We start from the raw sequence: 27042 nt of genomic DNA on the forward strand, positions 1-27042 counted from the left end.
CCGTGGAAGCTACAGTCATTGTGTCATATTATTTCGTCTGGGGAAAAGGCGAGGACGCATTCATTCGCTGTCGGCAAGAGATCTCTGGATAACGAGCAATTATTGTGCTCTGGAATTGATTCTTCGGGGAACTCTGGGAAGAGGACATTCCTTCAGGAAGGTAGGGTCCGTCCTTTTCTTATTTTTAGGCAGAATAATTAGTGGCTTCCTTTCAGAGTACTGGCTAATACGTCAATGTAACCTGCCCAATCTCTTCGCGAGGAAAAGTTATGATACTTTCCCTCAACTGAAGGCCTCCCCGATGGCGCAGTGGTAGCGTCGTTGCCTTGTAAGTGGTTAGGATCCCACTTTAAACTGTAGGTCCAGTCCCGATTAACCTTAGTGTGCATAAAGAGGACTTAAAACACCAAATCAACAACAACCCTCAACTGAAATCTATACTGAGCGTTTTCAGGACATGATAGCCCCACCCAATTCTAAACGTACTGCTTACATTAATAATAATAGTAATAACCAGTGACACAACCGCCCATCCAGCCAGTTACAGGGTGACGTGTGGTCAGCGCGACGAACCCCCCAGCCGTTGTTGTAGGTTTCCATGACCGGGTTAGTTCGTAGTTTTCAGATTTCCTCACGATGGTGGGTGGCCAATGGTTCCATACGCAGGCCGAAATCTCAGAAGTCGGAGCCCAAAGCACGATGTCTTAGACCGCAGGGCCACGGTGCGAGACAATAACAATCAAAACGAAATTTATTTACTCTTTATCAATAATAGTGCACGCTCAATAACACGAAATCGCTATTGACATTCACTACACACAAACAAACTTAATCTAAAGTTGTTTAAAAAATATATCTTCATGACTGTATTACTGTAGTACGTACATCTCATCGGTCATTTTCCCTTGTTGTCTTCGAGACTGTTTCCACGATAGAATTAGGCACATAGTGGTCCAGTCCCAATTTGCCTACTGTGCATAAAGTGGACTTAAAAGAAAAACTAAAACGCCACAATTAGTGCCGGATCTACAAATTTTGGGCCCTCCCGCAAGATATTACTTAAGGACCCTTCAATAGTGCGTGCCTGCAGACGCCAGGCCACCACTTCGAACAACTCTTATAACAAAGGTTAGTTTCCCGTTTCGCCCAGTACCGAAAAACTTGTTGTATTGACCCAAGGGATAACACGCACCAAAACGGAAGTACCCTTTCGCCCGTTACCGTTTCGCCCAGAGGGAATTTTTAAAAGATGGTTTGAATGTGAAGCGAAATGTGAAAGTAAAAAGCCAAATAATCAAGTGTGGATTCCAAAGGGGAGTCTTGTCGCATTAATGCATTAATAACAGTAATACAGATACATGTACATAAGAATACAGTACAAACAGAATATCAACAATAGTATTAGCCAGTGAGGTAAAGTAAAGTTAGGTTAGGTTAGGTTAGGTTATAGGTGGGGTGTAAAGAGAAGGGACACGTGTCTCTACACGATTGGGAATTGTTACTTTCAGATTTCCCTCTGGGCGAAACGGTACTTCCGTTCTGGAGCGGGTTATCACTTGGGTCAATAAAACAAGTTCTTCCGTACTGGACGAAACGGGAATGAATCATGCTAAAGATATGTGCGGGACGTCACTGATAAAAAATGCCGGCATCCGCGCCGTGCCGCACCGTCTGCACGCATGCACTATCTCGGCCCAGAGCCAAAACGAACGCACTGTATATAAAACACATGTACTTGTGAAAGGGCACGTCAAAGCTTTTGCTATTCAGTGTACGGGCGCGCGCGCGTGCTCGTGTGTGTTGATTTTTTTTTTTAACAAAAAAATGTTTTTTATTAGCGTCGCTTTCTGCCACTCTTGGCTAATCACAACGATGAGAATGATGGTAGGGTGAAATTGAGTAAGGAACGCCAAGGGTCGAAATGAACCGGAACTGACAGCAATTTTCAGTTTCGTGAAAATTCCCATTTCGAGCCCTGAGGAACACCCACGTAAAACACCGATGCCCAGGCCCGGATTCGAAGCCGGTACCCTCGTCGTATGACGCTGTACTGACCACTCTGCCACGGAGGTTGGCATACCTCTGGAGAGCTAGGTAGAATTGTATTGTACTTTTCACATAGAAGTTTTGTAAAATCATGTACAGGTGAAACTTTCTGATAAATCACTTTTGAGAGCTGTCTCTAAGACAACAGTTCAGCTGGTAATGATGGACAAATCAATACCGGTTTCACAATATTTATGTAATTGCTATCAGTTTGTCATGCTTGATTGATTGATTGATTTTGTGTTTTAAGTCCACTTTATGCACAGTAAGGTTAATCGGAACTGGACCTACAGTTTAAAGTGGGATCCGAACCACTATGTGAATTCCACTGGGTATCAAACCCGGGACCCCTTGATTTCATGGCGAAGACGCAACCACTGCGCCATCGGGGAGGCCCCAGTTTGTCATGCGTTGGGTTGGTTACGCAGTAGCGTTTAAGTAAGCAAATCAGGTTTGAGGCCTCCCTAAGGTAAGTGATAATTTCGTTCTATCTAAGGGATTCTCGTTCCTTGCTCCGTGTTGGACTTCTATGCAGATGTAGTAACACCCGTCTCACCTCTTAACTCATATGTACGTAGAGTAGTACAATCTCAACCAGTCAGGGGTGCCCATCCCCACCAAGGCCAATGGCGCAATCTCCCCCCCAAAAATCATGTCATGCGTCCCCGCCCAAATCATATCATGTGTCTCCCCCCACCCCAAAAATCATATCATTCGTGCCCTCAAACCACATCGAAATCCCCACAGAGTATTTAATTACGACAGCGTGTCTACCGAAACAAACTTTTCTCTCAGCTTTACTGAACACACTTGATCTGCTCTTCCTCCATAAACAGGGGTGCCCATTACTCAAGGCCGCCCCTAAAATCGTTCATCATAATCCCCCCAAAATATTGTTGATGAATACATAATATATTATGTTTATTTTAATGAAATACGATTTTAAACTGTCCATTAACATAATACGGTTTTTCTTTCAAAGAACTCATCCCCCGCCCACGTTTCTTGCGGTAAATATATTTTGTAACTCATAACAATAATTAAGTGGATTTTATCTTCAGTGCAAATGTAACTTGGTAAAATTTTCCTGTGACATGAAGTTAGAAATGCGGATTAGATATATTTTTGTTCCAAATGTGCACAAGCTTTAAATTAAGCAGTATGCTAACACTAAGCATTATATCTTAAGAAGTGACGTTATTAATTAATATCGAGAATATCGCTTATGTCTTGTAATTCAGTTATAGTATAAAACTTCACATTCAGTTCAGTAAAGCGTAATCACCGAAAACAACATTGGGAGCGAAGCGAGCAAGAACATTTTTACATCCATTTCTTTGTAGGCTTTCGAGAATATTAATTTAATGGGGTGTCAATACTTTCTTAGGATCCCGAGATATTTAATCTTTTCCAGCTTCTCTTTTGGCACGTTCCCGGTCGAAAACATGTGGATACCATATCGCTAAATACAGTCTCCAAAATTTAATGTTCAAACTCTCTCTTCACTGCAGAAATCCCTTGACAATCTAAGATTTAACACTTTATCAAGAGCTTCCTATCTCCCCCTTTAAATGTAATACTCAATCCTACCACAAAAATGTCCATGCCAATTTTAGACTTACTGTTGATATTGAAGACTGGAAATTGCCTCCTCCAAAAAATTAATTCTCAGTCTCCACACCGCAATTTCCGCAACATTCTAAGACAATAGTAATACACACGAGTTGGATACCTTAATGCTCAATGCCCCTCTAACTAAAATACCCTTCATAATCTAAGACTTAGAGTTGAATAATGTCCCCGCCAACGTTTAATTCAGAATCCCCCCCCCCAGAACCCTCGTGTCAATTAAGACCTAATATATAAAAGTTGGATATTTATCCCCCCCCGCATCTTCAACAATGACCTTAAACGCTTTCTTCATCTAATGGATTAAAAATGGTGAATTTAAGGTGTAAAATTTTTACCTGTATTTTGGAAAAATATATAAATGTTCAATTTTACATTATTTGAAGGGAAAAATCCCCAAAGAATATCGATGGTGCAGCCTGTGCCATAATCCCCCCTGTGGACACCCCTGAATATACGTTTTCTTGGTAGAAAAGACCTAGCATAAAGAGGCCATAGTGCGGGGGGAACTGCATCCCCCACTTCCCGCTCCTCCAAATCGCCGCCACTGAATGCTTGGATTAAATTGAACGTCTTATTAGAAATGATTTAAAACACACACGGAAAACAAATTATTTGTTCATCGTCCATTAAGTATCCCTAGGCTAATGAAAGGCTATTTCGATAAAATATTACTCATCATAAGTAATAAACAAGTAAGATTGAGAAATCTGTTCAGAATTGAAGAGATTATTAACTAAGTTGCTATTCGTTTTCTGAAGAACTGTCATATTACTAATGAGGGAGAAGCAATACACGTATGGTTACATGAACATATTTTTTGAGGTAACAAAATGATTTAGAACACAACGAATTCATCAAACTTGATCATTGTATGGCGTGACCATTTTGAACACACTAGAATGTCAACCTCTATCCTGTGCAGCATACCCTGGAAACTTTATTCTTTCAGGGCAACGAGTCCCTGACACCACTGTCAAAGTAATAATTTATGAGGGTTTGTATTTTGAGTGTCAGCGTGTGTTTGTTTTCGCCCCTTCGTTACTTTCATCTAACCGCCATTGAACCTTATAACGTCGTCATTATCAAAATTAGCAGAAAAATGACTTACAATAAAACAAATCAACCAAAACTTACTCTTCCAAAAATGGAGTTTCATTAGTTTATACCTCTTAGAAAGTTGAGGTGGTAATTTCAATCGCACAGCGTTTCAGTAGTGGATCAAGTCAGCTAATTCCGTGAACAATGACGTTGTTTTCCAAAAGTCTCAAATATTTGTCTCAGGCAATCACCCACTTAAAATAGACGCATCTTCTGTGGTCATAAAATGCCACGTTTGGTGCGAGTTCTTTCTGTATATTTTTCCCCAATGGCATAACGCTGTCGCATTATAATGAAGAGGTTCTTTGTTTGACTCCCCCCTCCTCTGGTGGAAGCACAATGCACACTGGTTCGGACTACACGTTAAACTGTAGGTTTAGTCCCGATTAGCCTATCTGAGAATGAAAGTGGGCTTAGAAACAAACTAACAAAATCGTCTTCTATATACTTCGTGACATAACTTTTTTTCTTTACTTCAGCTACATCTACAGATTGTGTTGACATTTTCGGCTGATTCATGTGACAAAATTTATGTGTGGAAGGAGGATTTCTAAATAGGATAAGCCTCTCATTAGGAATTGAATAATTCTGTAGCTTTATCCATATATAACTGATTTATTAAAATTTATTCACTTCGGTATTGTAGTGATTGTTGTGATTCCTTCTTATTAGTAGAACGAATATAAAGTTGATATTTCGTATACCATATTGATATTTGAAGATGACAGGTATATAAAAATTGTAATGAAAAAAGGGCACACTTCTGGAATTTCAATGCAGAGCTAATTAAAATTATATTATACTCTATAGCAGGGATGTCCAACTTCAATCAAGCAGTGATCTACTTTATATTGTCACAACAGGCAGTGAGCTACTCTATTAATCGTTAATCTTTGCAAAAATTTGTACCTACTCAGCCATTATACCTTATAAAAGTTGAATTCAAATAACGTATATTCGTATAATTACAATAGATAACTGCGATCGACGAACAAACGCCTCGCGATCGACCAGACAATCGCGATCGACGCGTTGGACATGCCTGCTCTATAGCATACTTAAACCCGAAGGTTTATGACTGCAGCAACACAAGCCTTCCAGCTGTCCCTATCCTGGGTAAGATCAATCCAATCTTTTCCATCCTTACCGATTTATTTTAGGTCCATCTCAACGTTATCCCTCCATCCTCGTCTTAACCTTCCTACTGGTCCCTTACCATCAGGTTTCCAAACAAGAATCCTGTAAACTATTCTTTCCTCTGCTATTCGTGTCACATGGCCTGCCCATCTAACTAAGTCTTCTTGATTAAGTTATTCTAATATTAATTAAAAAGGCGAAATAATGTATTGTGTTGCTGGGGGAACTAACGCTAAGATGATGTTTAGATTTGTTTATTTGGAGATTATTTTAACCATAGCCAGGCCGGAAAATATATACGTAGTGGAGGCCCGGAGCTGCAGTCCTCAAGTTCACCCTCAATTCTGATTTAATCTTGATCATACCCTGCATAATTTTGAGCCTCCTAATCCTACTAGCTGCTTTTAAAGATGGAAGTATTCATTTGATCACAGTTTTTGTTTCAACAATGACAAAAGTGGTTTTTTATGAGTTTATAATATGTGAACATTTCCAGCATAGATAATATTCACAAGTAAAATATACATGTTATGAACAACAGGTTACACTTAATTATTTAATCATTCATATATCCCCGAATATATGTAGTTATTGAATTTGATTGGGTGGGCAATCGGGTGGGCACAGGAATTTTTGGGTGGGCGCTTGCCCACCCGTGCCCACCCCTGTCGCCGTCCCTGCGGCCCCAGAACCCACGTGTCAATTAAGGCCTAATATGTAATAGTTGGATATTTCTCCCCCCTCCCATTCGATAATACCCTTGAACACTTCATTTTCTTCATCGAATGGATTAAATATGGTGCATTTAAGGTGTACAATTTTTACATATATTTTGGAAAAATATATAAATGTTGAATTTTATATTATTTGAAGGTATAAAATCCCCCCCGCCCCCGAAAACAAAATAATTTGATGGCGCAACCTGCGCCATAATCCCTTTCTGTGGGCACCCCTGCAACCAGTAGTCGCAAAGCACAGAGCTAGGGAAGGAAAACTCGCGGTTAGAAAGAAATCAATGTTTATTTTGTGGAATGCAGTATTAATCAAATGTTATTACCCGGGAACTTCTTCGTGTTAACTTAAAATGAATAACAAATTATTTCTCCTCACAATATGCACTTAGGCGGTATTTTCTTCTCTGCCGTGCGAAATTACTATACGTTTATTGTTTTACGTACACATATGTGAGTATGTAAAGGGCATGGCAAGGTCTCCCTAAAGGCTTGCTTCATCCCCTCCTCCCCCTGCACTGCGGGTTTTCGCGGTTTATAGATCCGGCACTGTCTACAAAAGATCTTTTGGTGCTCGATTCTGAACATTCCTCGAAACTTCTTAAAACGGGAAATAGATTCAACTTTTGGTGCAGAGACCCTGAGAGCTTAGACAAGTATATTCTATTGCATATAATGTTCAACGTAAATTTAATAATTATAAATACAATAACAACACAAACAACAACAGTTAACGAACAAATAACAATTATTAGTAAAAAAAATAAACAAGGTGTAGCAAATTCAAATTGTCACGAAGGAAAGTGGTTCATCATATCAAAAATAATAGTACACTGCGATCTTAACAAATACGTACTCAAACCTGGTGTAAACAGAACAGACCTGTTCTTGTTAATTCGGAATTGACTTTGTTCAGTTCAGCACCATTTTTGATGTCTTACTACACCATTGTTTGCCAAGCAAAGCCAAGAATAGACAAACCTTAAACTTTCGGTTACGTGTTGCGTTGCAACAATTCTCGTGTCTTTCCGGAATAGGCTTATCCAATTTTGGAGCGACAAAACTCAATTTTTCTTCCTCCGTTAACTTTTCCCATTTCCATTATCATTCCCTTATTTGTATTCCACTTCCCCAATCGAAGCTCAAGATGTGTCAGAAATAGCTTCCCATTTTCTCTGAAATATGAACGAGGAACATTAGGAACAAAATTTTGAATTTTGAATTTTGGGATTTTGTTATATGTTAATTGTAGCCTTTCTGCAACTTTTGGCTAATTGCGACGATGAGGATGAGTTATGACAAGATTAACCTGATGAAGGAACATTCACAAAGAACACCCATGTCCAGGCTGGGATTTGAATTCTGGACACATGTCATCGTAGCGCGATGTGCTATTCACTCCGCCAAGGGGGTCGGTAGGAATATTAGGAATTATTAAATTATAAAATTATTTGCAGCTAAATTCATCTAATCACGAATGACGAAATTAAATGTTTAACATGTGTAGCAGTTCTAATGTCGTTTCCAGCTAATCCTAGTACACCACTACCTATTCTACCCCTGCACTTGATTCTTTATTAACAAAATTTTAGAGCCGGCACATTATGGCCAATTTATAATGAAATCGCAAATAATAAAGATAACACAAAGTAGCCATGTTCTTTCGGGTCCCAACTTGGAGCAAGCGTGATTTAGAAACAAATATTAACATTAGTCGTGGACGACAGTCTGGTGATAAATTACACAATCATAACTCTCCACTATCGGTACACGCAACTTGAGCGTTACATATGTTGCTGAAGGAGCTAAAGACATAGATTAGAGAACAATATAAGCAGTGTTTTTCTGGTAAAGTAAGGTTCCTGTATTCTTCAAGTTGGCTTGTTATTATTGTGTTCACCATTAGATTTACTTAAAATATTGTCGTATGCTCCTAAATGATCGTGCATCTACTTATGTAGTTACACACATACATATCCACGGACACATTTCTTCCGTTAAAATAAAGAAAGTCATTTGTTTACTCCCCCCTATAAAAAGGTACTTACGGCGTACTGTTGCGTACCGCCAGAAAATACAATGACCATAAGTTGTATCCATTTCTTGACTATACTTGAAGTCGAAATTGATCCTTTTTTTTAATCTTGCATATTTCCATACCTTGGAAAATAATTGTGCCTTCTAGACAGCATACAGGTAGACCATGATGAGGGAACAGATGTATATTTATGTATGGAGATCAAATCAGTTATATTTTTTTATTATGTTTGCGCATCATGGCATATAGAATAGAAAAATTCAGTTTTTATTTTCTATATTTATACATATATTAGTCTGTGGTTCATATTTTACATATTTTAGTTATTTTTACATATTATTTCCATATTTCAGAACACTTCTCAACATGTACTCCATATTCGCGCAATAACTACATGTCCCCGTGTGGCAGAAAGAGTTGGGAGAATTTCTTGCTAATAACTGACAAAATCCGAAACGACTTCCTGAGACCTTGGTGACACCGAGCCCAGCACATTCTTTTGTGAAATGTTCATGTTCCAATTGCAACGATTTTACTCATAAACATCTTTCTACGTAAAAGAAAAAAAAACAACTTTATACATTAATTAGGCTAATATTTACCCTTTACAGGAAATATTAATACATGTAGTAATAATCATAAACAGTAATGTTCAATTACATGTAGACTTGATAAGTACTATAAGGCCAGGTTTAAATTATTTGTCAACCGCTGCTGCTAATCTTTTGGTTTACTCAGGTCAACATAGTTAAATTAATTTGATAAATGCTGATGATGTTCACTTGCCTACTGTTATTCATACAGCGTGTCTAGCAGTATTCTTTTGACCAGGGGTCCCGGGTTCGAATCCCGGTCTTGCCATGGATATTTGTGAGTGTCCATTCATCAATTTCATCATGCCATCATTCATCCCCATCTTCGCAAATTAGCCAAAAATGGCACAAAAGGCGAAGTAAAATAAAGCAAATCAATCAATCAATCAGTATTCTTTTTGTAAAGTAACTTCAAGTAACAAAAAACTTCCAACAGCAGCTAAGCTTTAACATTCGTTTTTGGTTTGACTAATATTTTCTTAAGTTAAATTAAAGTATGTCAACTAACTGCATTCAATGCTTTAAATATTTAACCTGAGTTTCTGAAATAAGAAGAACATTTCCTTCTCAATTTAAATATAGCATTTATTGCAAGTATCAAATGACAACTTTTTAAGTCCAATAAAAATTGTAGGGCAGACTCTATACAAGTTAAATTTGTATGAGGTATCAAGAATGCAACAATAATCAAGTGAGCTTCAAAATGTCATTTTCGTTATTTCAAAATGGGGCCTTCTACACGGACTTACACCAGCGAAGAGGGGTGGTTTCTTGCCCTCTGTCAGCCTAAAACTTGCAGGAATTTCTCGGCAAATGAAAGTTCAATATCTCTGTGCATGCTTACCACGCCAGCAAGATTACTGATGGTGGAGAAAGTTCGACAATTGCCTCAGTTCGCAGATGAGTGGAAAGGCCTTCGCAGTGGCTCATAAGTGACTGCACGTGGACCCCAAAGACTTATTCTACTTACAGGCACTAACTAAAACTTGTAGCCTCCCCGATTACGCAGTGGTAGCGTCGTTGCCTTGTTATCAAGGGGTCCCGGGTTCGATACCCGGTGGAGGCACATAGTGGTTCGGATCCCACTTTAAACTGTAGGTCCAGTCCCGATTAACTTTACTGTGCACAAAGTGGACTTAAAACACCAAATCAACCAACTAACTAAAATTTGAAAATATATGGAAATCAGTAATTGGTCTGCGCTAAAATGCAGAAAAACTTGTGCAACTCTACACACAGAAATAGGATACTAGATAAGAAACAAAAACAAATCAAGGTTTTCATTTGACTATTCCTTGTATTTAAACGCAGTTAAAGTTTTCAGTGACAAATATGTTCATTTGGTGTCATTCGTCATCATTCTGTGCTTCATGCTGTTCAAGTACCTACTTGACATCATAGACCCTTCTAGCCGTTTCATGAATGCACAGAAATTGATTATTCAATTAATTTGTATTCTACCGTGTCTTTCTCATATATCATCAACATCATGACATGCGCCTGGGCTCTCTAGTTTTCGATCCGTTGATTGAAAAAACGTTATTACTAGACTAGATGCTTTTAATGAAGTTGACAGCTGGGTTGATTGATTTTACTTCGCCTTTTGTGCCACTTTTGACTAATTTGCGAAGATGGGATGAGTGAGGATATGCAATTGATGAATGGACACTCACAAACATCCATGTCCAGGCCGGGATTCGAACCCGGGACCCCTTTCGTCGTAACGCGATGTGATAACCACAGCATTTCCTACGCTGCCCATCCCTTAGTACGGGTCGATCGATTGATTTCTTACACATACAAAACAATTACAGTTATCGGAAATAACCAATGGTGGATTATCATGTCAATTTTTCAGAAATTGCTATGCTACTATTTAAGGAATGCGTAATTGACTATTTATAGTCAATTCACAACACATTGTCTGCATATATATTTGTATTTTGGTAACTAGTCAAATTGAAAAATTGTTAGAAATTAATGTTACTTAAATATTTTCAATGTCGATGCGACGCTTTGAGGTTAGTGGGAAATATATGGATTGGTCTATAATTAATTGCGTTTTGTTATTGCAGTAAAACCTCGTTAATCCGAACTAATGGGGGATAAGTTGACCGGTTTAAGGAAAGTCCGGATTAACTGAAATAACCTAAAAGAACAGTAGAAAGTGCATTAAAACTTCGTTTATAGCAACAAGACACGTTTATTATTGTGTATTTAAAGGGCATAGGCCTAAATACACTATACAAAGTCTGCGGGAAACACAATTTCATCAGTGGTTGACTGCCTTTTCTTTGGGAAGTTCTCTTGTTGACTTCTAGCCACATTAAAATCCTTGCATTCTGCTTTTCTTTCTTTCTTTTTTTCGCCTTTTGCCTGTCCGGATTAAGCGAAGTCCGGCTTATCGGGGTTCGGATTAACGAGCTTTTACTGTACTCACAAACTGTTATTATCACTAATGTAAATATTATAAATGTAATTATAAATGTAATTGCAATAGAGTAATTACTACAATTATATCACTATTGCAATGAAAACACTAAATCAAAGCGTCACTCACGAAGAACACCAGAATAGAACTTTCATCTCACGTAATATATCCCACACTTCATCGTGTCTCGACATACAATATTTATTTTGATTATATATATTTATTACGTGTATTATACTATATTGTAATCTTACATGTAACAAATAGTTAAATAAAGGCGGGTAAACTGCTAAAATTCATAGCAACTGACGTCCTCTTATATTCTTAGGCACCAGGACAACAAGCACATCCCTCGAATGTATCAGGGTGGAGGCGGGCTTACTTCGGGGATTCCCCCCACACCTATCATATCAACATTCTCAGTGTCGTAGTTCCAAAATTTTCACAGGGTGTACGCTAAGCGTCGAGAAAATATCATTATAAACCATGTCTTCGTTAATTTTGGATCTCCTATTACCAGCGGCGGCGCCAGGATTAATCATCTAGGGGTGCTGAGGGGGCGCGGAGAGACATTTAGGGGGTGCGATGCTGAAAATAAGGAACACATGAAACACGCATGCAACCTTTCAAAACTTAGGGAGCAAGGTGGAAAACGGGGAGGGGGACAAGGAGAGTTTACTTTTCCTTGGTACATAAGGTTTAGCATAGTGCGGGGTTAAAAATAGCAAAAAGGGGGGTCAACTGCAACTTAATTGCCGCTAATATTGCAGTGAAATATAATAACTTTAGATTGACATTCATTTTCCAGGGAGTCTGTGCCCCCTTGTCCATGATGATATACATTAAGTCTTATACTCCAAAAAAGTGGTCGTACAGTGTAAACATTCAGATACACGTTGCAGACTTATTGAACTATGTAGTGAAATACAAAATGAAATTATTCTTGTCTTTAAAATCACAATTTTTGAACGTTTTCAATATAACCCATGGAGGTACAAAACATATAGCACATTGTACCTTCCGTTTGCCACTTCAGGACAAAACTCGAAGTGCACAGCAACTTCGTCTTCATTAATATCCTTTCTGCCGCACTATCCCCAACAACGAACTGTAAAATTTCTTCGTGAACATTGGACTTCTTCCTAATAGTTTTTGAGAAAGTTTGAAATGGTATGTTTACTAAGACATGTTACTTGGAACAAATACATAGAACGTATTAACAATAAAACTACCCTTCATGTTACAGCTCGCAATAAATAATTTCCCGAGCACGACTTGGTGATACCTTGAAAGCAGCTGAAATTTTTGCTCCAGTGTGAGGAAGAACAAGTAGGTGGAAAATAAACAGTTTATCAACAATGCAAAAAGGAAAAAAAGCACTAACATTAAGCTTTAGGCAATTATCGAAAACCACAAACAGACCACTTGAAGAAACAAAAGAAAAAAAACTTACAACAATGCTGACGAAAGAAAAAAAAGGTCATCGATCTTTATAGAGGCTGCCGCCAGTACAGGAAAGTACTATGTACTGTATATCGGCATCTCTTTCAGAACAGTATCAATGCTTGCCTGTTGCATACAATAATAACGGTCTTACTTCAGGCATCAGTGCCTAACATTCGGCGCTCAATATGACATGACATAATATGACACTCTAAGGGTTAGTGTTTTCAATTGAACTAGGGGGTGCGGAAGAAAATTAAGGGGTGCGCAAGCAACCCCTCGCGCCCCCTGGCGCCCGCCCCTGCCTATTACTCAAGACCCGCACAAAGAGACCAACGAAAAGTTTTGCTACAATTAACTGTATACATTGTATACATTGTGTGCATTTCTACAAATTTGTTATACGTAGTAGTCAAACGCTGGTGATAAAATGCTGATGTGCTGTGGAATGTAATGTACCTTCTCTCCTTCTCAATATTATGTTCTCGATCACATGACACCAGGAGTATTTGATCCTAATAAGCTCACTAGAGCAATGACTCAATTACATAAATAACAACAAACGAAAGCCGAAGGCATACGCTAAGGTTAACTAGAGAGTACACGGCGTATACCACTGTATAGGTGTGTTTCACCTATGCCACACAAACTGTTGAATTGTGGGATCGAGCAGACATGATGGAGGCCAGTTCTTGCAACGGAATTCTATGAGAAAAAGGTACACGTACCGTAGTAAGCTGTGTTGTACCGTTGCGTACTGTCAGGAAAAAAAACACTGCTTGGTTAAAACATCACAGTATTCCAAATTGATTTGGTTTATTTTATTTCGCTTTTCTGCCACTTTCGGCTAATCGCGAAAACGAGGATTGGTGATGATATGATGAAATTGATGAAGTGATAGTAACAAATAACATCTATGCTTAGGCAGGGATTCAAACTCGGGACCACTGACATCTTAACGCGCTGTGTTAACCACTCTACCACGGAGGCCGGCGTATCCCAAATTCTTTTAGCAAGGAGTGAAATTACTGTTTTCAAGCAACTTAACATTTTAAATTATAGCGTTTGAACAAACGTTAAAAGAAAACAATGACGATAATGGCAGAGCCTTGGAATTTACAGTTTATATGAGCTGGATGTAAATATTTCAAGCAGAATCCGAACCACTAATAAATACGAAAACAAATTGATTCCAGGTAGCTGGGTCAAGTAAATAAACAGACGTGAACAAAACCCCTTTTTATTTCGTTATCATCCAGTTCATGTGAATCTATACCGCAAAAGAACTTAATTTTTCTTCATTATCTTTTTCTGTCGACTGTGCAAAGAGTTTATATTAAAAATTACCGCCATTTCCAGATACCACAACATTGTCATTAATTGTATACAATGTTACTGACATTTTACACAGTACAACAACAAACGCATGTAACGAAAGCTACGTGGTGGATATTTCCTTGCAGACGACAAACTATTGGCCGGGAACATGGTGGCGATTTGAATCCTGACGTCACACGAAACCCACCTATACCCTTTTTGATTGATTGGATTGATTGGATTCATTTGTTGTTTTAAGTCCACTTTATGCACAGTAAGGCTAATCGGGACTGGACCTACCGTTTAAAGTGGGATCCGAACCACTATGTGCCTCCACCGGGAATCGAACCCGGGACCCCTTGATTACAAGGCGACGACGCTACCACTGCGCCATCGGGGAGGCCCCATATACCCTTTTTGAAAATGTTCTAAAAGTTTTACTTTAGGGTTACACCTATAGGGAGCGGCCCTTTCCGAACACACACAAATGTCAACCTCTCTACCACGTAGCACCCCCTGGACTGCATTTGCAGACTAACGAGGCTCTGGCGTCTGGACTCATAGCCAGTAATATCCTCTGTATGACTTTTGTTATGCGCTGTAAATGCACGTTGTGATTGTCCCTTCATAATTTTCATCTTATTGCCGTTCATCCGCATCTTTGTAATTAGCCAAAAGTGTCAGAAAAGTGAAGTAAAATAAAAGAAATCACCACACCCAAATTCAAATACTTAGGAGTATTATTAACAAATGAAATTATATTAAAGAGGAAATAAAAAGTAGGCTTAATTCAGGAAATGCATGTTACTTCTCTCTTCATAAACTTTTGTCTTCTCGTTTAATATCTAAGAAACTAAAAGTTGAACTATACAAAACAGTAATTTTGCCTGTAGTATTATATGGGTGTGAAACTTGGTCCCTTACATTGGAAGAGGAACATAAATTGAGATTATTTGAAAATATGATCCTTAGGAAAATATTTGGACCTAAAAGGGATGAGGATACAGGTGAGTGGAGAAGGTTACATAATTTAGAACTACATAATTTGTATTCATGTCCAGACATTATTAGAATAATTAAATCAAGAAGACTTAGGTGGGCAGGCCATGTGGCACGAATGGGAGAGGAAAGAGGAGTTTACAGGATTCTTGTTGGGAAACCTGATGGTAAGAGACCTATAGGAAGGCCAAGACGAAGATGGAGGGACAACGTTGAGATGGACCTAAGGGAAATCGGTAGGGATGAAAAAGAGTATATAGATCTTGCTCAAGATAGGGAAAGATGGAAGGCCTGCGTTGCTGCAGCCCTGAACCTTCGGATTTAAGAAGGCTAGAGAGTTAGTTAGTTAGTTAGTTAGTTCAATATAACTGTAACTTGAGTTCGTATATTTACACTCTATGACCACTTTCTTGGAGTGTAAGACAACAATATATTCAACTGGCTTGCCTTGAACAAGTTTTGTTCGTTTCAAATTTTCAAACATGTATTTGTCGTGGAAATATCCAGCAAAAAGGAAGCCAGCCACTAGCTTCCGTGGTATCTTATATAGATGACTACTAAAAGTTGATTGGCATTTGATGTAGTGGTTAAACGTACACATGCATGCTTCATGCTATGTTTGTTTTCAACATCGTATACCCCTAAATTTCATTTCGCACCTCCTCAGCACCCTTAGATTATTAATCAATGGCGCCGCCGCTTTGAGATCACCCCATGGGGTCAAGACAAAAATATCTAACTACCGTGCGTTCATTTCGATCTTCAGCCGAGAGATCGGGAGAAGCGTGGCGGGCGGCGCTGACGGAGATGCCGACATTTGCGGCCTGTAATGCCCGCTTATTTTTATGGACATATGCAGACATTTATATAAATATTGCAAAACGAGCACTAACCTGTGTTATAACACGCAAAATTTCTTCTGTAATTCATCCAAGTTCTGCCCTTATATGCACAAATAAATACGCTTTAGAAACGATGTTAAGAGCCACAGATAATAAAACATTTTAATCATAATTTTGACCAGTAACGTCCTGCTTAAGTTTATATCCTTGAAAGAGTTTTGTGCCGATGGGGATCGTTTGGAGGTTTCGAATGTGCAACACTATATCAAGATTACGCTGGAGACGAAACCGTTAAAAGTCAATGGTGTTCGTGAGCTTCCTTTCTATCCGATATCTCCGAGCTCGAGTTTTTTGTTCCTTCGCGACTAGATGAAGACAGAGCTGTGAATATAGTGGCGAGCAGATGTAAACAAAGAGCATGTTAATTTCGTACTGTGCGCAAGAGTGTTATTCTTGGTTACTTGCTGTTGCTTGTTTGTGTTATTGCAGTGTGTATGTGTGTTGTGTCAGTGAGACGATTGGAATTACAGCCTCAAGATTCACGTTAGAACAAAGAATTTTTATGTATGACACTTACGTGAAAACAGACTCGTGTCGAGACGTGTGTAGGCAATTTGTACAGAAATTCCCAGGCGTTTCACCTCCACATAGAGATACGGTAAGACATCTTGTCATTAAATTACGAGAAACTGGATCGTTAAATTTTAAAACACCTAAGCAAAAACGACGGATTCTAACCGAAGCAAAACTCGATGAAATTGGTGCAGCGTTAGAACGTTCTCCAAACAAACCTCTACGCCGTGTTTCACAGGAGATGGGAGTGTCAAAATCATCAGCACATACAGCCACTGAGCTACTAAAATTAAAACCGTACTCTTATAACACAGGTTAGTGCTCGTTTTGCAATATTTATATAAATGTCTGCATATGTCCATAAAAATAAGCGGGCATTACAGGCCGCAAATGTCGGCATCTCCGCCAGCGCCGCCCGCCACGCTTCTCCCGATCTCTCGGCTGAAGATCGAAATGAACGCACGGTACAAAGGAATATTCACTGAGTAGGAAACATGAATTTGAACAGAACCACAGTGGAGGAATAAGATAAACATACGACAAAAAACAGGAAATGTTCAGGGAGCGATTCCAACCTCGACAAGTCAAGGGAACTTCGCTGCATTCAACAGCGAGATCCAAGCCAAGATCAACCAAACAAACCTTCTCGGAGGATGGAATTCCATGGCAAAGGAAGCTCCTCCGGTGTTTAATGTATCGCCCAACAATCTTGGTCGTCCTGCACTGTCTATGCCGAGAAATGCGAGCACTCCAAACTTAGAAAGTAAAGCAAAGGATCCGTTTGCAGACTTAGGTATGCACTTGTTAGTTTTTCTGTCATTTCTTGCCATACTGTGTGTGTGTGTAACACTTTTGGAGAGCAGGTTGCAATGTAGCATTCGCATGAACATCCAATTTCAGAAACCTTACAGGCAATGTCATTGGTCTACCATGCAATGACGTGAAGCTGTCCTATGTTCAAATCCTGGATGTATTCCCTCATTTCATTGGAGCTGAGCCAGTACCAGTTTGAAATGATGCCGATTCTCTTCCTCATTCTCACTAACATCCATGCTTGAAATTTTAACAGTTAAAAGTTATACAAAATATTAACGTCAGTATGAAAGTATTGCACGGTGGCTCAGTCGGTAACGCTAAAGGTCCCGGGTCCGATCCCCGGCCGGTTCAAATCCGGGAACTTTTCTAACGATGGAAGCGGCCCCGGCGCCCACCCAGCGTCGAATAACATGCATACCTGGGGAAAACCCTGGGGGGTAAAGGCGGTCAGGGGCGTAATGCTGATCACATCACCCCCACTCACGACCGGATCAAGAAAGTGTGGGGCGTTACCCCCACACCCCCTATACGCCTTCATGGCGTGGTGCTATGCACAGGGGAGCACTTTACTTTTACTTTTATGACAAAAAATAACCACTTGCCTTAACTTGGCATAACAGTGATAACAACGAACATGATAAATTTCCTTTCACAGAATCACGTAACTTGCATGCTGCACGAGGTTGTTAGCCCCTTGCCTCTGGCGTCAAATACTATATAAATCTGTCCCCGAGTGTATTCTACAAATCTAAAAGTTTATAGTGTGCAGATATTCAGGTTACAAGACCTGTTTAGTTAGTGAAATTTTATTGAATATAGCACCAATAAACCAGCTGACCGAGTCTGTGAAACAATTCGGTCACTTTCTCCTCAAGGACTTTTTAATAGTCCTATAGACAGAAATGACCTTGGCCCACGTGCCAGAATATCAATACATAGTGACACCGAATTCACTGCAAGTTAATTTCAACTAGGGTAGAGAGAAAGACAAACATATTTGCTAGAGCTGCCGCTTTAACAGGGTGGGCGATGCGTGCCAGCGAACAGCGCCTCTCGCTTCTGAAATTCATTAATTTCTTTTTTACATTCGAAGAGAAGGAAGAAGAGAAATTAGCGACACATCTCCATTTATAATTAGCATATGTACTGCAGAAAATGAAAACATTAATATAAAAAGTAACCACAAAACATGAAATTATCAGATACACATTATTGCTGCCAAAACATGTTCTGGAAAGAAAGTTTCCGTCGTGACTTTCTTGTTAACGACAACTGTGTACCCATTTTTGTCAAGTATATGTCGTGCACGAGTTCATGAGATTTTGTTATCTATCGTGATTTTCAGTCATGGAAAAATGCTTTTTGAATGCCATTAGCATCGAAGTTTACTTGCACTAAACTTTGGGTCGACCACTGTGGCGAAGTGGTTAGCACAGCTCTACGATGCCAGGGGTCCCGGGTTCATCATGGAGTTCATGGGAAAATCAGGCAACAACATAAGAGAAACGATAAAACGTCAACAAAATGATTATCTTAAAGCAGTAAAGGTGATTGGGTGTCAAAACGGGGGGGAGGGGTGGGAGCGATGGCAGTTTACTTTCTCTTGAAGACAATGATTAGCATTAAGAGGCTATAGGGGACATAAAGTATGTGTGGGGGAGGCAACCATAGGCGTAGATAAGTAGAGGCTAGGGGGTGCTAAGTCCTCCCAGAACTGGAAATTAGTCCCCCCCCAAAGGCATGCGACATATGCACAAAATAATTAAGTGGAGAAAAAATTTACAAATAACTGGACAATACATCATGGAACTTTCATATGTTACTCTTGTGGAGTGTCGGTCACACTTATATTTGATACAGAATACAGCGCAAGGTAGGTTCAGGGTGCGATTTACAGGGGGGAAGCAGATTTCAATGCCCCTTCTGTCTTGAGCCATTCCAATCTCTGGTTATGTGGTCATGAATGACACGATGGCGGCGATTGGCTTCCAAAACCGGGGGGTGGGGGAGCAAAGCGCGAAAACTTGGAGGGGGGGGGGGCAAAAACAGTATATTTCCCTTTGCAGATAAGGTTTAGCATAGTGCGAGGGCAAAAGTGGCGAAAAGTGGGGAAGGCAACTGAGCCCCTCGTCCCTCCTAATCGCCGCCACTGCGAATCAGGGATTATATTTCCACCCATTGTGTATATATAAACTGTATCATTTAATTCATTATCATAGGTATACTAGCACCTACATTGAACTATGACGACATGTTTTATGATTATTTAAGAACATTCATTTTACAGACTAACGATTGAATATTGCTTTTATGATATTTTCTTCTGTTCTCTATAAAAGTTAAAGTGGATATGCATTTTATGGGAACCATATGTTGCGGACAAGATTTCAAAGAAAATATATCAATGTTATTTCTCTAGACATTCGACCTTCAAGTGCATGGATACAAACAACACTGTCACATTCAAACAATAGCGGCGTCCAGTATTAACATAAATACATTATACTTTTCAACAATGACTTCCTACAAGTGTGTTTTTCTGCACATTTAAAAGTGAAACTGTCATAGTTTGATTGAGTTGAAGTTTGTTTTAAGTCCACTTTATACACAGAAATGGACCACACCTACAGTTTAAAGTGGGATCCTAACCCCTATGCGCCTCCACCGGGTATCGTGCCCTTTAGTTGGCTGTCATTGTAGAGACGTGAATAGAATAACAGTTTTGATGAGGAAAATGTACGCCTGAATGCCACGTGAATGTAAATGTGCCGCGATCGTGAAGAAGACAATTAACTTAGTTGCACGTAATCGCTTTATTAAATGGTGATCACTACAGTTCATTAGTGCAGTCACTCATTTTTTCACTTTGTGGGACAACATTCAGTAGTTCTGCAAAAAATTGAAATTGAATTTGACATGCCCATGAGCTCATCAACACAGAAACGAGAAGACCCATCCAGATTTAAAGAGTTCACTGTTTTACACCGGAGCAACAGACTATCAAGAGGAAAAAGAATACAGATAAAGAAATAGAAACAGAAACGTTTTAATTAGAGTATTGGCGAGCAATTGTGTACTACAGACTTTTAGTGAGTTGGAGGTTTTTGTCTTCAGTCCACTTTTTGCACAGATACGTTAATGTAGACTGGACCTACTGTGCCTCCACCGGGCATCGAGTTCGGGATCCCTTAGTTACAAGTCGACGACGTTACCACTATGTCAGTCAAGGAGACCATACAAATCACTTAGAAACGTGCTTTTCGGAAGATCGTCGCTTGCGCATTGCTCGTGCTGTAGACCACTTCACGAAATTTAATATCGATAGTTCAACAGCTTTTTATTGCAAATTGTACTGATATAAAAAAATGCAAAGTTTCGTTTTTGGAAATTATTATTATTATGTCTTTACTATTTCATTACCTAGTACTTTCAAATGCATTTCAGCATTATAATTTGTTCATTACCATGAAGGTAGGACTACCCATTATTATATCATATTAAAATTTTGATTCGTATTCTAAAGAATTTAGAATTGATTGCTTGAGTTTATTTTACTCCGCGTTTTGTGCCTCTTGGCTAATTTGCGAAGATGGGGATGAGTGATGAAATTGATGAATGGCCATTCACAAACAACCAAGCCCGAGCGGAATTAGAACCCGGGACCTTTGGCGTCGCAGCGAAATGTGCTAACCACTCGGCCACAGGGTCCGGAGTGTTGTTTTATAAATTTGCAACCATCTACAATAGTGTATTCATTCCTTTTATAAAAGAGGCACTCGATATCAGCACAATTCCAACAGGGAACCTGTTTCCCAAGGATGATGCCTGTGATTATTCATCATGGACAAAAGCGTGTATAATGTTAGTCCGAGTTAACCCCAAGTGGACTGACGAAACTCCGCCTAAGGAGGAAACTGCTCCCCCCGACTTCGTTAACCGCCACCACTGCCCTAAAGTAACAAAGTTCCAACAGTGACGTGTCATCCAGTTATATTCGTCATCCATGAACATATAGGGCTATCCACCGGAAGGAAGTGCCTTCGCGCGGACGCCATAGTTGTAGCACAAACGTCCGGTTTGTAGGCTCACAGGATGCCGCTAAAGGGAGATGAGATTATTTCATGTATGAAAGGAATGAATGTGTGTGTGTAGCAGTAGGATATAAACTACAATTAGGGCTAAATAATCTTTCACAAATCTCTCGTCATCAATTTCGCGAGATCTGGGACTCCAAAATTATTTCAATCCTGCTGCCAGGCTTGAAAATTAGTAGTTCTTTAGCATCAGTGACTCCGGAGCAGTGATGTGCCGTACATGCGTTGTTTACGCGTGGCGTAATCTACACGAATATTACATTGGCTTATAGTTTACATAGTCTACCGTAGACAATGCAAACAACAAGGAAGGAAGAAATCCCAGAGGTTTTTGAAAGAGATAGTATTTTTTTCTTCAAACATGTCGATAATCTGGGCTTTTAACCAACTTAAGACCATCCGACGTAGTCAAAGTTATCGAATTTTCACTAACGAGAGGAAAAGGGACTACCGGAAGAAAAATAAATGACAGTCATAGTGAAACCTAAGGGAAATCGGTAGGGATGGAAAAGAGTTTATAGATCTTGCTCAAGATAGGGACAGATGGAAGGCCTGTGTTGCTGCAGCCATGAACCTTCGGGTTTAAGAAGGCTAGAGAGTTAGTTAGTTATAGTGAAAGTAAAGTGCTCACCTGTGCTTTGCACCACGCGTCCTGCACCCATTAGTAACCACTTCATTAATGGTAAAAGTGAAATCATTGATCTCAAATTTCTCTTTCTGTTTTAGTGACATGAGCAAAAATATTACTTTTCATTTCAAAAGATGCTACGTCATAGTCAGTTATGTTGCACGTTATGTTCTTGAGAACACATGAACTGTATTAAATTTTTGTGTAACCAGAAAAAAAATATTTCTCTGTGTAACCAGAAACTAATAAGTTGGGGTATTATTATTAATTTTTGTGTTTTGCAATCTCAGCAAAGAAGCTAGGGGTCCTAGGTTTGACCACTGGTTAGGCAATGCGTAGCTTACAAATATCGCCAAATGTAACGACGGTCAGAACGGATCTCATCCTGGAATAATCCTGTATTACTTCCTAGTTGCTCATCAAATGGATGTGGAAAACCCTCTACTTTATCCAGATCTCTCTTCTTCTCCTCGTCATTAAGTGCTTTTATGTGATCCATTTCATCTGATACACAAAAAAAGAAGAAAGACCACAAGTACGCCCTTGAATGACCCAGCGGCAGTAAACAGGAATTTGCTGTGTTACAGTTCCACAATCGATTGTGCCAGTCAGTATCCGTGGATGGCCCCTATATACAGAAATAAATGGTGGGGTTCAAATTAGCAGACCAAGGAAAATAAAATTTTAATAGTTACAATTTAATAGTTACTATTTATTTATTATTATTAAATTACAATCAATACATTTTTTCTGCAAACAATATGGAAATAAACATTGACTTGATGTACACTTCTCTTCAGATAAAGTGTCACATAGTTCAACTGTTCGACCCTATAAAGTGTGCTACATTATGTGAACAGGAGTGTATATTAATTATATTAAGAATCACAATATAACTTAGGTAATTTTAAAACTGTTACTTGTGTGTGTGTTTGAGAGAGAGATGGATAGATAGAGATAGAAAGAGAGAGAGAGAGAGAGATAGAAAGAGAGAGAGATAGAAAGAGAGAGAGAGAGATTAATGTAACTTTCACATCATTTTTAACCAATGAGCTGGTTCGATGTTGTTTCTTTGATTATACAATTAGTGCAAAACATTTACTAAATCAATGGGATGAGTTTGGACTTGTTAAACCCTCCCCTTATGTGCCCTCACCTCGATTTACACAGTTTTATCTGATGCTCTAACTCTCATATAAGGAGTGTCGGTGGTATCATAGTTCAGCGGCGTTCATCTCTGTTTGAACTGTAGTTGTTTGAAACAGTGTTTGGAAAGTTATTTTTTAGAAGAAATTTAGTTCCCGTTAGAATTACTTTGCTCAAAGAAGTAATTCAATTCAGCGGCGGCTCAAGGGGTAGAGCCGCCGTGCCATGGCACTACCCTCAGAAGATACGCATACGTCGCCAAGTAAAGTTAAATGAATACATTGATAGTTTACAGACAAGGAGATTCGAATCTTGAAATCGGTCAAGCAGACGTGACGACCGCCCCAACCTCCTCACTGCATCGCCAGCTGTTTCGTTCGTGCCCTCGCGAGGCAACAGTCCGTGCCGCGGAAGAGCTGGCCTAGCCCATGGACCTAACCAAGTTGACACACGCCGAGAACAAAGTGGCAGGGGGCCGGGTTAGCCCATAAGAAACCGTGCCCGTCTTCGCCCGGCCTGGCGAGGGAACTTTCGCAGTGTTGACACGACACAGTTGCCACCTTCAGAAAAAAGTCGCTAAATACGACTGGTTTGTAAGACCCGTTGGGGAAGTAATTTCTAACTACTTTTGGAGAAACGAACCTAATATTTTTCCAAAGTTAAATTAACATTTTTGATAATAGATAGATGCACCAAGAGAGACATTTTTTAAAATAAGTAAAAAACCCTATGATGATGCGAGTTCCCTTTGGCATTTCGACAATTTCTTTTCATAACAAATATATTTTCGCTATCCAGTTAGAATACGTGTGCATGGAGGAAGAGAAGGTGATAGGATTTGTTTTTCCTTCCCTCTTGTAATTGTTATATTTTTAGGGAAGTGTCTTGTAGCGTATAAAGATAGGTTAGTGAGTGAAGATGAATCGGATTAGTACGTTATTACTTAAACACATATTGTTTTCCACGTTACCAAACGAGGATAAACATCTTGGCCAGTGGCGCAACCTCAAGGAGGGGGCGGGGGGGGGGGCATTGCGGAGGTTTTTTTTTCTATTTACTTGATCACGTTGGCACTATCCATCATAGTTGCCGCCGGCCGCCACTGATTCAATTACTTTACTTTACAGTTACTCTTAAAAGTTACTCTAGATAACTTATTTCATGCATGAATGGGATTGAATTGTTCTCTTATTTCAGTGATGGACATAAGAGATTAACATTATTTTACATTAACTTACAATCATATATATAATGGTAATTTAAGTAAAATTTATGTAAAATTTATGTAGAATGCCTTTCCATAATATTTAATTCCCAATCCCACTGACTCACTGACACAAATGTTCCCCGTGAAGCAAACCACTGAGGCAAAAAAAAACTCCATTCGACCCCCCATGGAATTGTCTGGAGTATTCTGAGTATTGCGTTTTACCTGAAACACTTTTCGGAGTCGTCATGTCAATGTGTCAGAGGGAAATTATATGGACAATTTGCATGTTTCACACCATTCTCAGTATCTGTCTTTCTCATTCTAGAGATCAAAATTGTATTCGTGTCACTTTGCATTTCAGCTTATAAGGATGGGTGTTGACTGTTGACCCGACGATATAAATGAACGAAAGAAAAAAAATAAACACAATGCTTACTATGGGATTCGAATGTACCCCCGCTCCCTTACGTTGCAAAGTTACGTAAATGGACGTTACATTGTGCCCAACATAAGGGTGCAACATCATATTGGTGGTGGTGGGGTGGGGAGATATCTCAATCTACACACACGCGCGCATATATTACATATACACATAATATAATTATGATATACATCTTTGTAATGTCATTCCATATAAAAAAATAATGAATTTCTAAATATTTAAAAATGCATTATTAATAAATACATAGAAAGAAATCAATTTGTTACTTTTATATACATGAGATATTTATAAAGTAGCAAACAAATTCATTTACTAACGGGTTAAAGAATAAATTAATTACAATTAATTCAATAAATTACAAAAATAGTTGGAATTGTTTTACTTCTATTGTACATATTTTGCTATTGGTGTAGATCTGTTAAATATCTCTTGAAGAGGTAGTGTATGTTTTCAATATTATCCTTCATCTTTCATTGTTATAACAAAAACTCTCCCCCCCCCCCCCGGGGAAATTTTGGTGTGGGGATTTTTGTGGCCAATATTATTGATGGAGGGAAATCCCTCCATTCCCCCTCAGGACTTCGAACCCTGCCCAACGTTTATTTGAGCTTTTGAAGTGTGTTGGGATTAATACCATTCTATTCTGATGCATTTTCTACGAGAGTCCGTAATTTCTTCATTCTACAAAATATCTCGTCGACTGAGAACCCTGATCCATTCATCTACAAATGTGAGTGGCTATTTCGAGGAAGGAGACACTTGTTACCGCGAGAGATTGACGTTTTTCGTTTCTTCCGTCTTGCGTGTGAAATTTGCAGTGTTTCGTTCTTATTATTGTTTTGTCATTGCGGTGAAGAGGTGAAATAGAAATAATATGGAATCGGGAGTTGTCAATGACGTTCTGGAGAGGGGTTTTTCGTCATATAGTTATGAAAAGAAAGTTAAAATAATCCGAAATGGGAGGCCTGTTCCTGAATTGGAGGACTTGTCTCAGGCTGGAGTTACGAAGGATGGTAAGCAGTATGTTAGGCATTTTCAGGAAAAAACTTACTTATGTGTATATTTCTTCCTCAACCCTTAAAAAAAGTGTTCCCCTGTGCATAGCACCACGCCATGAAGGCGTATAGGGGGTGTGGGGGTAACGCCCCACACTTTTAATTAAGATATTACTTATTTAAACATTTGTCTGTTCTTTCGTTCCCGTTCAATGTGCATCGCGCTGCATGAAGAAACTAATCAAGGTTGAATTGTTGGGCTGCACGTTTTTTGAGAATATATTTGCGAAGCAAGTATATAAAATATCATACAAATGTTTTATCGTGTTACATCTGAATCTCTCCGGTAGCGTTTTAAGGTTATATCTTATATAAAAAAATCCTGAATTAGATCCCATTTCAATTCAACTAACTTCAATCAGCTTTAGTGTGCATAAAGGAAGCTTAAATTCTGCTTCCTTTAACATAACAAAAAATGCGGCAGAAATCTTTTTTTTCTTTTTGTGTGCATATGAATGCATTTGATACAGCCACTAGTATTGTTTTCAAAGTTTGGTAAATTATCCACTAAGGATTTCACTTACGTATTTCTCTTGCGTACCCTAGTCTAAACGTCACCGCACGCCACTGGATCACACGGACACCCATCTGCCCTTCAGGGTATGCAACCTATGACAGTTCATTTTTTTTTTTCGTTTTTACGTCATGGTTCCTTCGCTCAGGAAATGTTCTTTGTTTTTTGGTGATGCCAATTTTCGTCTATACCAGCTCACGCAGAACGCACACCCACCCCACTCCCGTCAACATCTTCGTTCGGGTCCTTTGTGGAAT

At 39.2% G+C, this 27042-nt stretch overlaps 1 protein-coding gene across 1 annotated transcript in view; it reads left to right on the forward strand.

The window, feature by feature from the left end:
• Positions 1-14: 14 nt before the first annotated feature.
• The window catches only part of LOC145996897 (uncharacterized), a 78659-nt gene continuing 51631 nt past the window's right edge, over positions 15-27042 (forward strand). The window contains exon 1 of the mRNA XM_083133457.1: positions 15-165. The gene's annotated coding sequence lies outside the window, so the exon portion shown is untranslated. The remainder of the gene's footprint in view (positions 166-27042) is intronic.

This window comes from Lepisma saccharinum, chromosome 13, assembly GCF_977018435.1.
Source record: "Lepisma saccharinum chromosome 13, izLepSacc3.1, whole genome shotgun sequence".
NCBI lineage: Eukaryota > Metazoa > Arthropoda > Insecta > Zygentoma > Lepismatidae > Lepisma > Lepisma saccharinum.